At 48.1% G+C, this 16,018-nt stretch overlaps 1 pseudogene; it reads right to left on the bottom strand.

The window, feature by feature from the left end:
* Nucleotides 1-241: 241 nt before the first annotated feature.
* On the bottom strand, nucleotides 242-13,837 carry LOC136496240 (uncharacterized; annotated as a pseudogene).
* Between the last annotated feature and the right edge of the window lie 2,181 nt (nucleotides 13,838-16,018).

The raw sequence follows: 16,018 nt of genomic DNA, 5'->3' as shown, positions 1-16,018 counted from the left end.
AAACGGAAAATAGGACTGTGAAGTAGATTCAGTAAATGACAAATGAGTATGCTTTCCTAGTTGACATGATGAACATGTGTGAGCATCAGTTTTATTACAATGGAAAGGAAAAGACTGCAAAAGCTGATGCATGACTGGGTTTCCGGGGTGCCCCAATCGCTGATGCCACAAGGAGCCTGATGAAGATGCAGTAAGAGCTTGATGCTGTGGAAGTCGTAGTGGATAGAGATCGCCGGTGCTCTCACATCGGAGCATCTCCGCCCTGGTGAGAAGATCCTTGATGGAGAAACCAGAGGGGTCAAATTCAATTGAGACGTTATTGTCACGTGTAAGACGGCGAACAGAAACTAAATTCTTGACAAGTGATGGAGAAACAAGAACATCATTCAATTGAAGAGGAGAGATGGCAGTTGGGATGAATGTGTGTGCACGATGTGTGGCAGCCATCTGAGCACCATTACCAACTGTTATAGTAGAAGAGGAAGGTTTAAGATTGGAAGGATGAAAGTTACCAGAGTTTGAGGACATATGCGACGTCGCGCCAATGTCAAAGTACCAGTCGGACGACGTCTGATGCGGTGCGCCGGCGTAGTTGAGTGCCGCGTAGAGGTCACCGGTGTTGAAGGAGTTGGTGGAGGCGCTCGGCGGTGGAGACTGAAGATGTGACGCCATCATAGCCTGTTGAGGTTGGAACGGAGGCCGAGGGCCCAGAACGCCGGCGCCGGGGGCACGGAAGGGCATTGGCCATGCCTGAACCATGCCTTGCCATGGGTTGTAACCTGCGGTCCATGGCGTGGAGGAGTTGTTGGAACGGGAGCCGCCGCCGGCATTGTTCCGGCCGCCACCATTACCGCGACGGCGATCGTTGCTATTGTTGGAGCGATTTCCGCCGTTGTAGGTGTTCCCGATGCGGCGCGGAGCAGAAGAGCCGGCGGAGACATCCTTGGAGCCGGAGGACGACGATGAGGAACCGCCGTTGTTTGTGCCATGAGACGCTGAAAGGATCAAGATGCCCAAGAGGGGGGTGAATTGGGCTAATTCTAAATTCTCTTGCAATAAACAAATCCTACGGATAGCCCAATTAACCCTTGTGCCTAGAAAAGTGTTTCTATCAAACTAATGCACAACGAACTCACAACCTATATTCCAACCTTACTCTAGCAAGCAATTCTATGGATGTAAAACAAGTATTGAATTGCTCAAAGTAAATACTCAAAGTAAGTGCTCAAGGTAAATAGGGAGAGAGAGGAACGCGGCGATGTTTTGCCGAGGTATCGAAGAGTCGCCACTCCCCACTAGTCCTCGTTGGAGCACCCACGCAAGGGTGTAGCTCCCCCTTGATCCGCGCAAGGATCAAGTGCTCTCTATGGGTTGATTCTTCGACACTCCGTCACGGCGAATCACCCAAAGCCGCTCACAACTTGAGTTGGGTCACCCACAAGCTTCACCGGGTGAACACCAAACTCCCAATCACCACCAAGCCGTCTAGGTGATGGCGATCACCAAGAGTAACAAGCACGAACTCTCACTTGACCACGCGAAGCCTAATGAGAAGATGGATGCACACTTTGCTACTCTTGATTTGCTAGTGAGGCTACTCTCTTGGATTCTCAAATCACAAACACCTCACTAGGACCTTGCTCTTCTTGGCACTCACAAACGTGTTTCTCAGCTGTTAGAATGAGCAAAAGTTACTCCACTCACGAGTGGAGCTTCTATTTATAAGGCAGCCTGAAAAACTAACCGTTATGAGCTTCTGCGGGGTGACCAGACGCTCCGGTCGTGATGACCAGACGCTCCGGTCAGTTCAACCCGCGAACCAGTTTTCAAGAGATGACCGGACGCTGCCAGGGTCCGGTCAGTACCGACCGGACGCGTCCGGTCGCTCTTGGATGCTTACTGTAAACGACCGGACGCTGGATACACAGGGTCCGGTCACACTGACCGGACGCGTCCGGTCACTCTTTTCCAAGTCTGGACCCTTACTGGAGTCGACCGGACGCTGGCCCTCAGCGTCCGGTCACATGACCTTCCAGCGTCCGGTCACACCAGACTTGACCACTTCAGTCAAATGAACTGACCGGACCCTGTGGCTAGCGTCCGGTTGCACCGGAGCCAGCGTCCGGTCAGTGTTTGACTCTCCATTCACTTCCAATTTTCGAACATGTGTGAATGAAGTTTGCTCCAAAGGATCTTAGGCATTCATAGGAGCTACCTAGAGCTAGTTTTAACAAGTGTGCACCACACCTAACTCACTAGACTTAACTAGGTCAAGCTACCCATTCATACTCCCCTTCATAGTACGGCCAAAGGAAAAACAAAGTCCTAAACTACTCTAAGTGTCTCTCCAACTCCAATCGACACTTAGAACTAGTCATCCTTAACCTTGTCGTCCATCCTTTGAAAACCAAAACAATTTCCATCGTAGGGGCATGACAACCTCGATTGCCCAATCGATCTTCATTACCATGACCTAACTTAATTGCCTCTGCAAAACACACGTTAGTCATAGTAATCTTGTATTGGCATTAATCACCGAAATCCAACTAGGGGCCTAGATGCTTTCAATCTCCCCCTTTTTGGTGATTGATGACAATACCACCTCGAGTATGTTATGGAGTGAGGTTTTTGACGGGCTTGGTTCATATTAAGCTTTTGTCAAATAAGAACAGAGGAGTTAGTCAAGCTTATATGACCCAAGCCAGGACAATGTACGCAAAGGATATGAATTAAGCATGAGTACTAATTACAAAGCTCATTTGCTTCGAAGTATAACCGCGGAAGCAAAGGGCAAATGAGCATTACTCAAGTGATATGACATATAGATAAAGCAAAGTAGAAATCACACATGTCAAATATCACAATCACGTAGATAGCACTATCACATATATATAATAGTATGCATGAAAGTAAACACACGAATGCATAAGTAATAGTGTATCACACAAATGAAACTCCAAATGTATATAATAAGCTAATACTAGATAACTAGCTCCCCCTAAAACTCGCTCCCCCTGAGTCTACATACTCAAACCCTCTCCCCCTTTGGCATCAAACACCAAAACCTAAGGGTCGGACGGCGGGGCTGCAGCGGATGAGTCGGGCGCTGAAGTACGTGGAGCAAGATGGAACTGGGCGGCATCATCATCTGATCCTGAGCTCTGAACTGACTGACCCTCTGAAGCAGGAAGTGTCGCTGAAGCGGTCTGGGTCTGAGCTGGGGCTGGTGCTGCCTGTGACGCTGCAAGTAAGTCTGTCGTAGGATCTGACGAGGCGACAGACGAGGGGAGCCTCTGAGTAGTCATGATAGCTGGAGCTGCTGTAGATGGACCGGCAGTATGCATGTGAGGCGGAGTAGGCATGCCGGTCAACTCGCTGAATGATGCTCCAAGACTCCTGGAGACTGACGACTCAGGCACGAACAACGAGGAAGACTGCTCTGGTGTAAAGCCCGTCTGAAAAGGCGTGAACTGCGGGGCAACACCCGGTGAGGCTAACCACTGGGACACCTGTACTGGAGGTGACGGGAACTGAACTGGAGGCTGTCCCTGACTCTGAAGCCCGATGGGTTGTATTGCTGGAGTCGTCGAAGTGGTAGGAGGCTGTGCAAGCTGGGGCGAAGGCTGTGGCATTGGGACCCCAATAGCTGTCACTACATGCTGCATGAATCCCATGAGCTGCTGCTACATAAGTAACTGCTGGTGCTGAAGGAGCTGCTGCTGCCGCTGGAACTCGTCCTGACGAGCCTGAAACTGTGCGAAGTTGGCAGCTGTCTCCTATGCCTGTCGTGTCTGATCCTGCTGCATCCGCTCAAGAATAGCAATGAGAGCTGGGTCTGTCTGAGGAGCAGGTGGAGCAGAACTGGAGCTACCTGCCTCTGCATCGTGTCGGCGTGGAGGCATCTGAGGTATAGGCTGGTAGTCGTCGTCGGAGCTATCACTGTACTCGCTCACCTCCTGCTGTGCCTCTAACTCCTCCTCCTCAGTGGCTGCAATCCCTCTGATGATCTCATCCTGCTGAGCTGCAGACTCTGGCATGTTAGGGCGACGGCTAGGCTGACTGGGAGCCTGAGGAGTGGCGTGTCTGATCCGCTGTGACAGGTTGTAAGCTGGGAACTCTGTGGTGGCACCTGTATACTCATCCATCATGCCAGGGGGCTTATCCATCACAACTCTGCGGATGAGGAAAGTGATCCAGTGAGCATAGGGAAGCTGCCTGCGACCCTTGAATCCCTCAGCTATAGTATCCTCCATCTCTGAAAGAAGGAGGTCCCAGATGTCAAACACTGTCATCTGCATGATGACATTGAGAAGCCAGAGCTGTAAGCGAGTTAGGCCCTCCCTGTATCCCAACCTGGGAAGCAGTGTCCTCCTGATGATGGCCTCTAGTATCCTCGCTGTAGGAGTCAAGTCACTGGGGTTCCTGCTCGACCCCTCACCAAATGGCTCCTTGAAGCAATGCCGCACTAAGTCTGTAGGGGGTACCAACCCTCCATGGGGACGCCTGGGAGGTCCCTGCTGTCCATAGCAAACCTCATGCATCTTTATAGGTTGCTCCTGTAGTCTCAGTATCTCCCTGGCTCTGCCACTAGTCACTCTGTGGTCTTTGCCGTTGAAAGCAAAGTGAATGAATCTGTGATGGGGATCGATGTAGAGTGAGGCATAAAACTGACGGACCCAAGATGGTACATATATCCCCGTCCGTCCAATCAGATCTGACAATCCTGGTAAATATGACAAGTATTGCCGAATGCCCTCTCCGGCTGCTGCCACAATGGACTCTATCTGACAGACCCTCTGTGATCTGAACACTGCCCCACTGTTAAGATATGCATTGTAGAAATCCTCATGCAGTGGCGTGTAGAACCCCTCAGCTGCTCTCTCATCCCTCCTCGGAGGAAACCATACCTCAAACTCAACAAACCGCAGCTGCTGAACCTGCCTGGCTGTAGCGGCCCTCAAGTCGAGGTGAACCACTGGAGGCAGACCCTGAGGTCTGGGCGGAGGACGTGAACCCCTGCGCCGTGTAACTGGCCTCGGTGGAACTGCAGCACTGGTGCGACTCGAGCGACGTAGCTGAGGTGCCGGCTCGGTCTCCTGACTCTCCTGAGTCTCCTGGGCTGGCTGAGGCTCTGCTGGTGGGGGCTGCTGCTGTGCTGACGGACCCTCCTCAATGGCAACCCGTCGTCCTGCCAACGTGGCAGTCCCAGCTGGACTACCATGACGACGCTCAGCCTCCTCAATCGCAGCTCTGACTGCGGGTGAAACTGGCTGATCTGCAATGACAACTCCGCTGCGGGTACCACCTCTCTCGGCACGCTCTGCGGCCTCTGCAACAGCTGCTGCTCTTGCTGTCTCTGCGTCGGGGTACTTCCGCTTCTTGGATGTTACTTGCTTGGTTGACTTGCCTTTGGATCCGGCTGGCTGACGAGGCGGGGGCCTCCGATCATCATCACCTGGACCACCACCAACATTCTTGGTGCGAGCCATCTGAACTGACAAGATGGTGAACTGTCGCTGATGAAGATCAACTGTCAAACTGCTGCTTTCGAGGCTTGGCCTCGATCCTTACTCGTGAGCTTGGCTCCGAGTTTACTGCCAACTGCCAGACGAAACACAACGGAACCGACTCGCTGCACGATAGAATAGATGGATATACAAATAAATACCATATATCTAATAGATGCGAAATCCTAATAGAGAAAGCAATGTAGATGCGAAATTGAATCGTATGGCTTTCTACCTGACGAACCGCGAACCGAGAAGAGGTAAGTTGTCATGCGGGGGATCCTCGGAACCGGGCTAGGGTTAGGTCAAATGCCCTGAATGCAATGGGGAATCAGAGCGATTAGAATTTGATCTAGGTCACAATTTTGAGATCAAGATTGAAACACAAAGATTTCCATACCAATCAATGGGAGGATAGCCCTAGGCAATGATTGGGCAGCGAGCTTGGGCCCGAGGTGACCGGCGAGGTGCAGCAGAGGCGAGCTGGCGCGGTGGCTCGGCTGGAGCGCGACTGGCGAGCGGGGGGGCCGAGCGTGGAGGCGCGGCGAGGCGAAGACACGACGGCGCGGCTAGGCAGGCGCACGGAGGCGCGGGCGCAGGTGAGGCGCGAGGAGACGGCGGCGCAACGGTGCGGCAAGGCAGGCGCACGGAGGCGCGGGCGCAGGTGAGGCAGCGGCGGCGCGTGCGCGAGATTGGGCGCGAGGAGGTGGCGGCGCTGGTTAGGTCAGAGGAGAGAAAAGCTTGAAGGCCCGTTAATATAATCCCCCAAACCGTGACAGAAAAGGAAATCGAAACAGAGACATGAAGTCGCGCGAGATCCACTGACCGGACGCTCCGGTGGTAGCGACCGGACGCTACCACCCAGCGTCCGGTCGATTCCAGAGAGGTCCAAATCCTCTGGAATCGCGACCGGACGCGTCCGGTGGTCCATGACCGGACGCAGGCAGGGTCCGGTCAGTACAACTTTGTCATCCTTCGATCGACCGGACGCTGAGCCTTTTCTGACCGGACGCACAGACGCAGCGTCCGGTCACTCCTTCAACAGCAGTTCACTTCCTGTGAACTGACCGGACGCTGGACAGCAGCGTCCGGTGCAGCGTCCGGTGCACCTTTCCCAGCAATTCTTCAACATACCTTCGCGCTACCTGTTCCCAATCAAGTCCCAACTTGAATAAGATCCAAATAAACACCAATTGGGACTGATGTGAGTGACCTCTCTCAAACCCTCATATTTTTCAAAATATTTTGCCTTAGGCTATAATTCTTTTTAAGAAAATAGGCAACAAGAGAGCAACTGGAACAAAATGACAAAACAACATTCATGCATATGTAATACTTGTAAGTAAATCTAGTTGCTTGTCAAGTTTGATCCAAGGTTAAGCTTCTTCACACGCTTTTCGGCGGTTATCTTAACCATGTTAGACAAGCCCTATATGTATTGCCACAAATTAAACATGTTGTATTTTACAATGAATGCAAGGGACAACACAAGCTCAATTTTTAGTGAAGTTACAAAAATCAAGTACATTGAGCTCGTTCCGCAATCTACAAAATGTAGCTTCATCTAGCGGTTTAGTGAAGATATCCGCTAGTTGATCTTCGGATCTTACACCTTCTAGTGATATATCATTTTTAGCTACATGATCTCTTAGAAAGTGATGGCGGATATCTATATGCTTGGTGCGAGAGTGTTGAACCGGATTATTTGCAAGTTTTACCGCACTTTCATTGTCGCACAAAAGAGGTACTTTCTCTAGAACTACTCCATAGTCTAGTAAAGTTTGTTTCATGTATAATATTTGTGCACAACAAGCACCCGCGGCAATGTATTCCGCTTCGGCGGTGGACAAAGCCACACTATTTTATTTCTTGGAGGACCAAGACACAAGTGATCTACCAAGCAAATGGCACCCTCCGGATGTGCTCTTTCTATCAACTTTGCATCCGGCGTAGTCCGAATCGGAATAGCCAAGTAATTCAAATAAAGCTCCTTTGGGATACCAAAGGCCAATGCTTGGTGTGTGCTTAAGATACCTAAGGATTCTTTTTACGGCAATTAAATGTGTTTCCTTAGGACTAGCTTGAAATCTAGCACACATACACACACTAAACATGATGTCGGGCCTAGATGCGGTTAAATATAACAAGCTACCAATCATAGAACGGTAGAGAGTTTGATCAACCGAGTTACCTCCCTCATCTAGGTCGAGATGTCCATTGGTAGGCATTGGGGTCTTGATTGGCTTACATTCATCCATCTTGAATCTCTTGAGAAGATCTTTTATGTATTTCTCTTGAGAGATGAAGATGCCTTCTTTCATTTGCTTGACTTGAAAACCAAGAAAGAATGTAAGCTCACCAATCATTGACATCTCGAACTCCTTAGACATCAATTCACCAAATTCTTTGCATGAGTCTTCATTTGATGATCCAAAGATGATATCATCAACATATACTTGACAAATGAAGATATGCCCATCAAGCTTCTTGGTGAATAGTGTGGTGTCGACCTTCCCAATGGTGAAGCCCTTCTCAATAAGGAAATCCCGAAGGCGCTCATACCAAGCTCTTGGGGCTTGCTTAAGCCCATATAGTGCCTTGGACAACCTATAAACATGATTAGGATATCTAGGGTCTTCAAACCCGGGAGGTTGATCAATATAGACTAGTTCATTAATAAAGCCATTTAAGAATGCACTTTTCACATCCATTTGATATAGTTTCATTTCATGATGTGATGCATATGCAAGAAGGATACGGATGGCTTCTAATCTTGCAACCGGTGCAAAGGTTTCTCCAAAATCTAGACCTTCAACTTGAGAGAACCCCTTTGCCACTAGTCTTGCCTTGTTCCTCACAACAACACCTTGATCATCTTGCTTGTTGCGGAAAACCCACTTTGTTCCAATGACTCTTGCATCTTTTGGTCGCTCTTCAAGATTCCAAACTTCATTGCGAGTGAAGTTGTTCAACTCTTCATGCATGGCATTGATCCAATCCGGATCTTTAAGAGCATCTTCTACCTTGGTAGGCTCATAGCAAGAGACAAAGGAGTGATGAGCAATAAATGAAGTAAGTTTTTGAGATCGAGTCATCACCCCCTTTGTTGGACTCCCTATGATGAGATCTTGTGGATGATCTTGTAGGAGAGGTGTATTTCTTCTATTGACCACTTGAGGAGGAGGTTGTGGAGCATCAACATCTTGTGCTTGTACCACCATTTGTTCATGGGAGATATGAGTATCTTCGGAGGTGAAGTCAACTAGATATAAGTTGTTGTATCTAAATCCATTGAATATCACTTGCTTGTCATCTACCTTGGATACAACAACCTCCTTCTCGGTGAATAAGCATTGAAAGCCAAGATCACACAATTGTCCAACGGATAGCAAGTTGAAGCTCAATGAAGCAACATAGAGCACATTGGAGATGGAATGATCATTTGATATTGCCACTTTGCCCAATCCTTTAACCTTGCCCTTTGAATTATCTCCAAATGTTATTTTCTCTTGTCCATCTACCTCTTCATCTAGTGAGGTGAACATACGAGGATCACCGGTCATATGTTGAGTGCAACCACTATCAATAACCCAATGACTTCCACCGGTCTTGTAGTTCACCTACACACAAGAGATTCAAGCTTTAGGGATCCAAGCTTGTTGAGGGCCCTTCACCTTCTCAACAAGTGACTTAGCCACCCAAATTTTCTTAGGCCTACTCTTGTTGGGGGGACCTAAGAACATGACTTTCATCTTTCCACTCGAATCTTTTCTAAGCATGTAGTGAGCATTGAAAGCAAAGGGTCTAGCATGCTTAGGCAAGGGTTGTGGTGGTGGAGTTTGACACTCATGAGCAAAATGGCCTTCTTGTCCACACTCAAAACATCTCTTTGGCTTTGGCTTTGGCTTTGATTGTTGGTGTTGAGCTTGAGCCTTCTTCTTCTCTACACTTGCCATATATCCAATGCCACTTCTATCCATCTTCATGACGGTATTCATGAGTAGCTCACTTTGGAGATGCTTGCCTCTAGCAAACTTGCTCAATCCCACCTTGAGATGCTCTTTCTCCAACTTGAGCTTCTTATTCTCTTCCTTGAGAATATCATTGTTCTTCTCCTCCTTGAGTTTCTTGATTTCTTCTTTTAGCTTCTCATTGTCAAGGATCACCTTTTTGTCATGATCAAGAGTTTCTAGCACAATGGTGTTGTGACTTTTCATCTCTTCAAGATCTTTCAAGAGCTTCTCATTGTCACTCTTGAGCTTGACATACTCATCATAGTCATTGCACTCAACCACTTGCTTGCCCTTGCTACTAGATCCATGCTCAATGCTCTCATCAATTAAATCAACACATGAGGTCGCTATATCAATCTTAACAACATGGTTAGTAGCATCATGTGGCTCATTTGGTAAGAATTCTTGTGCAATAATAAGAGTGTCATAATTGATTTTTAGAGTTGTATATTCATCTTTTAGCTTATTGTGACTAGTGATAAGCTCATTGTGCACCCACTCAAGTTTATCATTTTTATCTTTAAGCTCTTTCTTAGAAGATTTTAGCTCCTTGAGTTTGGATGATATAGAATCATTTGTTTCTTTGAGCTCATCATTAGCCTTTTCTAATATATCACACTTAGCCAAGAGTGAATCATTTTTAGCATCAAGTTTTTCATTTGTAGCTCTACTCTTTCTAATGATCTTAGTATATTTTCTTAGTATTTTGACAAGATCATCATATGTAGGTGAGTCATCATCATCGCTATCACTATCATCATCACTAGCATGTTCACCATCACTACTATCATCACTCTTAGTTACCTTGCGTTCACCTTTGGCCATAAGGCATAGGTGTGTAGAGGATGATGGCGATGGTGGCGGTGAAGATGCAAGATCAATGGCAATGGCGGCCACCTTTTCATCGTCACTCTCATCATCGGATGATCCACTTGATGAATCAATGTCCGTGAGCCAATCACCGACAATGTAGGCCTTGCCACTCTTCTTCTTCTTGTAGAAGTCCCTCTTTTTGCCATCTCTCTTCTTGTATGGCTTGTTCTTCTTCTTTTCATCTTCATCACTTGAATCATCTTTCTTGCCCTTGTTCTTGAACTTGTCTTTCTTGGGCTTTGTGCATTGATGAGCTAGATGGCCAAGTTCGCCACAATTGTAGCAATCCATCTCGGAGATTGGCTTTCTTCTTGAGCTTGTGAAGAACTTCTTCTTCTTGCCATCAAACTTGATGCCACTCTTATTTAGCCTTTTTAGCATCTTGGTGGTCTTCTTCACCATGAGGGCAAGGCTTTCTTCATCATCTTCATCACTTGAGCTCTCATACTCAAGTCTTGCTTTGCGCTTGTCTTGGCTAGCTTTGAATGCTAAGTCCTTCTCTTTCTTCTTTGTAGAGGATGAGCCATCTTGTGGTGTGATGTGCATGTACATCTCATGAGCATTGATCTTTCCCAAGATTTGTGTCGGTGTAGCGGTGGAAAGATCACCTTGATGTAGCACGGTCACAATGTGCCCATATTTATCAATGGGGAGGACACTCAAGATTTTTCTCACAACATCGGATGGTGACATTTGAGTTAGTCCAAGCCCATTGACTTCCTCTACAAGAACATTTAATCGAGAGTACATCTCATTAGCACTTTCTTTGGGAAACATCTCAAAAGAATTTAGCTTTTTAATCACAAGATGATAGCGTTCCTCACGCTCACTCTTAGTTCCCTCATGGAGCGCACAAACGTCCGACCATAGAGCATGGGCGTCTTTGTGGTTCCTTACACGATTGAACACCTCTTTGCAAAGGCCTCTAAAAATGGTGTTGCGAGCCTTTGCATTCCATTTTTCATAATTCACTTCATCACCTTGAAGTTGTGCGGCATTCCTAGGTGCGGGAAACCCTTGAGAGGCGGCTCTAAGAATTCCAACATCTAGAGCTTCTAAGTATGCCTCCATGCGGATTTTCCAATATGGAAAATCATCTCCCTCAAAGATAGGAGGAGGTCCATCCCCGTGAGACATCTTGCTCTAAGCGATTAAGCTTAAAAAACATGAGCACGAGGCTCTGATACCAATTGAAAGGATCAAGATGCCCAAGAGGGGGGGTGAATTGGGCTAATTCTAAATTCTCTTGCAATAAACAAATCCTACGGATAGCCCAATTAACCCCTTGTGCCTAGAAAAGTGTTTCTATCAAACTAATGCACAACGAACTCACAACCTATATTCCAACCTTACTCTAGCAAGCAATTCTATGGATGTAAAACAAGTATTGAATTGCTCAAAGTAAATACTTAAAGTAAGTGCTCAAGGTAAATAGGGAGAGAGAGGAACGCGGCGATGTTTTGCCGAGGTATCGAAGAGTCGCCACTCCCCACTAGTCCTCGTTGGAGCACCCACGCAAGGGTGTAGCTCCCCCTTGATCCGCGCAAGGATCAAGTGCTCTCTATGGGTTGATTCTTCGACACTCCGTCACGGCGAATCACCCAAAGCCGCTCACAACTTGAGTTGGGTCACCCACAAGCTTCACCGGGTGAACACCAAACTCCCAATCACCACCAAGCCGTCTAGGTGATGGCGATCACCAAGAGTAACAAGCACGAACTCTCACTTGACCACGCGAAGCCTAATGAGAAGATGGATGCACACTTTGCTACTCTTGATTTGCTAGTGAGGCTACTCTCTTGGATTCTCAAATCACAAACACCTCACTAGGACCTTGCTCTTCTTGGCACTCACAAACGTGTTTCTCAGCTGTTAGAATGAGCAAAAGTTACTCCACTCACGAGTGGAGCTTCTATTTATAAGGCAGCCTGAAAAACTAACCGTTATGAGCTTCTGCGGGGTGACCGGACGCTCCGGTCGTGATGACCGGACGCTCCGGTCAGTTCAACCCGCGAACCAGTTTTCAAGAGATGACCGGACGCTGCCAGGGTCCGGTCAGTACCGACCGGACGCGTCCGGTCGCTCTTGGATGCTTACTGTAAACGACCGGACGCTGGATACACAGGGTCCGGTCACACTGACCGGACGCGTCCGGTCACTCTTTTCCAAGTCTGGACCCTTACTGGAGTCGACCGGACGCTGGCCCTCAGCGTCCGGTCACATGACCTTCCAGCGTTCGGTCACACCAGACTTGACCACTTCAGTCAAATGAACTGACCGGACCCTGCGGCTAGCGTCCGGTTGCACCGGAGCCAGCGTCCGGTCAGTGTTTGACTCTCCATTCACTTCCAATTTTCGAACATGTGTGAATGAAGTTTGCTCCAAAGGATCTTAGGCATTCATAGGAGCTACCTAGAGCTAGTTTTAACAAGTGTGCACCACACCTAACTCACTAGACTTAACTAGGTCAAGCTACCCGTTCATACTCCCCTTCATAGTACGGCCAAAGGAAAAACAAAGTCCTAAACTACTCTAAGTGTCTCTCCAACTCCAATCGACACTTAGAACTAGTCATCCTTAACCTTGTCGTCCATCCTTTGAAAACCGAAACGATTTCCATCGTAGGGGCATGACAACCTCGATTGCCCAATCGATCTTCATTACCATGACCTAACTTAATTGCCTCTGCAAAACACACGTTAGTCATAGTAATCTTGTATTGGCATTAATCACCGAAATCCAACTAGGGGCCTAGATGCTTTCAGACGCAGTCAGAGCCTGACCCGCCTCAACGGTGGCATCATGCTGGAAGCTGAGTTCTTCCAGAATGAGGAAGGAACGAGCGCTCTGGAAGGTGTGCGGCGGTGACTTGGAGGTGATCACCGGCTTGACGTAGCGGAATTTGGGGTTGAGACCCCGGAGAAGATTGAGCACTTGGCTCGGCTCGGAGACGGGGTGCCCGATGTCACGCAGTTGGTCGGCGATCCGCTTGAGCTTGGTGCAGTAGTCATTGATTGACAGGTCGCCTTGCACCATGGAACGCAGCTCGGCTTCCAGATAAACCGCGCGCTGCATTTCATTGTCCTGGAAGAGACCCTCCACGGCATGCCAGAGAGTGTAGGCGTCGTGGCGATCACGACGGACGATGTCGAAGACGCCCTTGGACACGGTGGCGAGTATCCAGTTGACGACGCACGAGTCCACCATGCGCCACTCGCCGTCGCGCTCGTCGTCGGGAGTCGTCGAGCGGACATGGTCCTTGATGCCAAACTTGCCGAGAGTGGAGTCGAAGAAATGGCGCCACTGGCCAAAGTTGCCGTCGTCCAGATCAAGTATGACAGGGATGTGGTGGCGGATGGAGAGAGTTTGGATTTGCGAGGCAGAGACGGGAATGGCGTCGAAGCTATTGTCGGAAGACTCGGAATGAACAGAGGAGGGCGCCATTGGGGCGGAAGAGGAAGCAAAGGGATTGTTAAGAATCGAGGAAGCGGCTGATACCATGTAGAATAGAATTTCTCAACTGGACACTTTGTATTGATCAATGGCAGTGTACATATATAGGTTACATGATGGCCTTTTGCCTTTGCTGTACATGCGAGCGGACGAACGCAGTGAGCGGAGCGAGTGCGCCACGTGAACCGGGCGCGTGGGCATGCGCAGTAGCGCGCGCTTTACGGATCGTAGATGCGCTGGACGCGGGAGTGAGCGCGTCGTGCGAGCGCATCTTGCGTAGAGACGTTGATGGCGCTGGATATCCGATGAGGCTCTAGCCGTTGCTAGAATGAGTCTGCTGACAACCACAGGCCACAGGTGAAGAAACTTCAAGCCATCGTCCATGCATGCAGAAATGTTTTGCAAGTATTCCATGCATGGAGATGGGGGTGGTTGTTGCCCTGTCACCATAACCACCACAACAGTACAATACCCTGGACCCGGGTGCTGTTGCAGGGTCAGTGGAAGTGGTGATTAGATCCTGTTCATGGATAGTTTAGGTGCCATAATTGAAGCCTAGGGAGGAGGTGCTAAGACCCTAGCTAGTAGTCTCAAACGAAAGGGCAGACACAAAACAAGGCCTCCATGGCACAGGTGTTGCTGCCAGATGGGTTGTCTGAAGTTGCATTGCACCCTGATCCTGCCAGCATGCATGGCCATCACAGCTTGGTGACATCTCTTGTCGAGAGGTAGTAAGAAACTAGCAACTCACACTCACACCCAGGGGGGTGTAGCTAGCCTTTACAAATTTAAGTGCATCTAGCCACCCCCTTTTGATGTTGAGATGGATGCAAGCCCATAATATTATGCAGGCTAGGGAAGCTGCAGAGGAAAGAATCCACCATAGGCCTTGTTTGGATCACCTCAGATCAATTCTACTCCAATCCACTCCAATACATGTGGATTTAGATAAATACATGCGCATCCAAACAAGGTCACACAGATCTCAGCTCTGATGGATAAGTTGACTGTGGATGACGAGGATAAAACCTGAAATGCGCTTTCGAAATTGCGATAGAGCCGAGGGGTTGGTTTTTTGGGGGACTTGCCGGTGCTGCCTTTCACGCAAAGCAACGCAATGCCCAGCACTCCTGCTTCACCGGCCGGATCACAATCATGCAGCTGTGTTTGGGAGTAGTAGAAGGGATGGTTCAGTATATGGCCCTTTTCGCAGTGCGATGTGAAGAGCCATGCATCCTGTTGATTGTTGAAGCAGTTCGGATGCCACTTTCAGGAGCACAGGGGGGACACACTCCACTTCAGTCTCATCTCCAGAAAATTTTACTTCAACCCTTGTTTAGTTCTCCAAAAGTGCACTATGCAAAAAGAAGATTTTCCGTCACATCAAACTTGTGGTACATGCATAGAGTACTAAATGTAGATGAAATCAAAAACTAATTACACAGTTTGCTTTAACTTTACGAGACGAATCTTTTGAGCCTAATTAGTCAATGTTTGGATAATAATTCACAAATACAAACGAAATGCTACAGTGGAGAATCGTGCACTATGCAAAATTTGACTCGTCCTCAGTTAGAATTGGCCATGTAGGAGTACTCCTACAAGCATATCCTTTGATATTCAGGTATAAATATCAGAAGGCAGGTAACTTATTGCCTAGTCAGAACTCTTGAAAACATTCAGCCCTCGTTTAGTTGAGGCCAGAATCGGTGCCGCCGTAGCATTTCGTTTGTATTTGGTAATAATTGTTCAGACGTTGACTAATTAGGCTCAAAACGTTCGTCTCGTAAAGTACAACCAAACTGTGCAATTAGTTTTTGATTTCGTCAACATTTAGTACTCCATGCATGTACCACAAATTTAATGTGATGGGGAATCTTCTTTTTGCATGGTGCTAAAGTTGGGATTTAGGATGAACTAAACAGGGCCTCAGAAAATTTGAATTTATTAGTACTCCAACATGACGTCAGGTAGTACCGACTTGTAGTACTACTCAAGAACTGATTCTGCATGTGTCACATAAAAGCAAAACTGCAGAGTTTTCACAGCAAAGTACGCAGACGTATAGTACTACCACTGTTTCTGATGCCTGAAAAGCAAAACTGCAGAGGATCTGGAAGATGAAAATGTTCTCTGCGCATCATGCCTGCGCCCAACTATCAGGGACTCTCG

Source organism: Miscanthus floridulus, chromosome 12 (assembly GCF_019320115.1).
Source record: "Miscanthus floridulus cultivar M001 chromosome 12, ASM1932011v1, whole genome shotgun sequence".
NCBI lineage: Eukaryota > Viridiplantae > Streptophyta > Magnoliopsida > Poales > Poaceae > Miscanthus > Miscanthus floridulus.
Note: the sequence above shows the minus strand (reverse complement) of the source record. Positions and strands in the feature narration are given on the sequence as shown.